The following is a 2,443-nucleotide window of genomic DNA, read 5'->3' as shown; positions in this document are numbered from 1 at the left end:
GGCAGGCTATGCATTTATTGTGTCTAAAAAAACACAAGAGATTCAGTGGGAAAGGATCAGATATTCCTCATGGGATTGAAGAAGAGCGACAGGGGCTGAAGACCTATTAAGCTATATCCTGGAGCAGGGTGTCATAGCAGAATTTGTAAAATATGATTTGAGCTTCAAAGAAATATTTAGCTACTGAAAAGAAGAATACATTTTCCAGCCAGCCGTGAAGCTGTTTAACATTTAGTACTGTGGCGTGAAAAGTTTATAAGGGATTTCTTTGCCTTTCCTATGAAGAAAATTCCCTAAGGATGCCTCCTCAACTCTTATCTTAAAATATATTACAGAATTTTTGGATGGTGATGATTTTCATTGCTTTTATTAGGATTTGTCACTTTTTTTCAAGTTTTGAGCTTGTGAATTATTTATTTACCCTAGGTTAGTAGCACAGTATCCACAGATATTCTTTAACAAGTATTTCTGTATTTTGGAGTCAGCATGAAATTCTGTAGAAAGAGAACATTGGTAACGTAAAAATGATTTTTATACCCTGAACATAAACATGCTGTAGGAATGATCCTCATTAGGTACTTTCTACTACTGTTGGTAATATGTAGTGTTTCCTATCATTTCCATTTAATGTGAGATCTTCACTTCTGAAGTCAATTAACACCAATGTGTCTTCTCCATATTAAAAATGGTATTAGGTAATGGTAAAATAGGTGTGATCAAGAAAAGTTCCTATACAATATAATTTCATATACTATCTTTTTAAAAAGCTAAAAGAAAATAAGCTACTGTAAACAGATAATTACTAAGTTCCTACTATGTTTCAGAAACTGTAGCTGGTTACTGAAATTTTAAGAAAAGATAATAAAGACGTGATTGATGCCCTCCCATAATATTGAACAGTAAGAGGAAATTGAATATTAACAACCACAAGAGACAAGATCAGTTCTGAAGGGGAAGTAAAGGAGAGAAATGGTAAGTTTGTTCTCTGATCTGAGACACCCATCTGCTTTTGCTTTTGAACATCAGTTATCTGATCCCAAAGATTAGTGACTAAAAAAAGACAGTGGCTACCCTCAAGAAGAGGCTGTAGGCATCATAATAGATAAACAAGGAACCCCTATCTCTCTTTCAAAGAGAGATGAATCAGGAAATGGAGATCTTGAAGGTTGTTTTATGGAGAGTTGTAACCAAGGCCTATATCCAGAGCACTGTACTTTAACTGTGGGTTCTGATCCCATATTGGGATCCTGTAGCAGAATGTGAGGGATTGTGAAATATTCAACAACAATAAAATTTTTGAATTTTCAACAAAGAAAAGTTAATTCAAAATTAATTTGTCTGTGGAGTTTCTAGAGTCCTTGTCCTTGCTGCATGGCAGGGCATTGCTGCAGCTCTCTTTGGCACACTGATTTGTGCCCTGTGTGCCATCACTCCACTGCACCATTCAACAGATTCAACTTGAAAAGCCTCAGGTCAGATTTGACAGTGCTGCTTGCTATAAATTAGAGTGGTTTACTGGATACACAACATTTTCTGTTTTCGCTGAAGTGTGAAGGTTTAATTGTGAAAAAGAATGACTTTTAATATTTCCTTACAAAATTCATCAGCAGGTATCAAGTTGGATTGAATTAGAATGTTTTATTTTAAAAATTGTTATTTGAGTCGCTGACTTGACTTTCACTAAACAGTCATTCAGGGAATTTTGGTTTAAGATTACAGCAGTATCTCCAAAATTTTCTGAAATGTTCTTAAATATACTTCTGCCATTCTGTACTATGTGTTTATGTGAAAAGACATTGGTGATCATAAAAATTGATGTACTGAGCAGCTCTGGAACATGTTAGATCTTCCGCATTTTTACAGTATCAAGCATTTAGCTAAGACTTATCCCTTTATGCAAAAATGAAAAAGCACACATGCCTCATTAACGCACATTTTCATTAGCTTTAAAAATGGTAAACATACCTGTCCCTAGAGTCACTGCAGGCTTCTGTCATATGTGCATCAGTAGGTGACAGAGAGAAATGAGCCTATCTCTACACTCAGTGTTCTGACCTGTGAACATTGGAATGATTAGTGGCCTAACACTCCCCTGAAAAAAAGGGAGCCTGAGACAACAAGCAGGAAGGTGCCAGGAAGGCCCAAATAGTCTCACCAGATAGAAATCAAGCTGGAGAATAGAAGAACACCACCTGGGGTCATGGGCCTCAGGCAGGAGTGAGCCCTAAGACAGATGACCCTTGCAAGAGGCCACTTCAAATGGGCTGGCTGAGGAGCTAGTCTGAGATGACCACCAGTCTGTTTCCACACAGTTCTGGGAGGAGGAAAAGACTGTGCCTGAGATGACCTTTGCTGAGCGCTATAATGCACTAATGGGACATAGCACTCCTGAAGCCACTGCAGAGGTGACCCAGACACTCGTGGTAGTGAAATGGAAGAGGAA

General features: G+C 37.7%; 1 pseudogene; it reads left to right on the top strand.

Annotated features, from left to right (window-relative positions):
- The first annotated feature begins 1,964 nt into the window (after nt 1–1,964).
- LOC115031823 lies at nt 1,965–2,089 on the top strand (annotated as a pseudogene).
- Nucleotides 2,090–2,443: the final 354 nt, after the last annotated feature.

This window comes from Mus caroli, chromosome 8, assembly GCF_900094665.2.
Source record: "Mus caroli chromosome 8, CAROLI_EIJ_v1.1, whole genome shotgun sequence".
Taxonomy (NCBI): Eukaryota; Metazoa; Chordata; class Mammalia; order Rodentia; family Muridae; genus Mus; species Mus caroli.
This window is presented reverse-complemented; position numbering and strand designations above follow the sequence as displayed.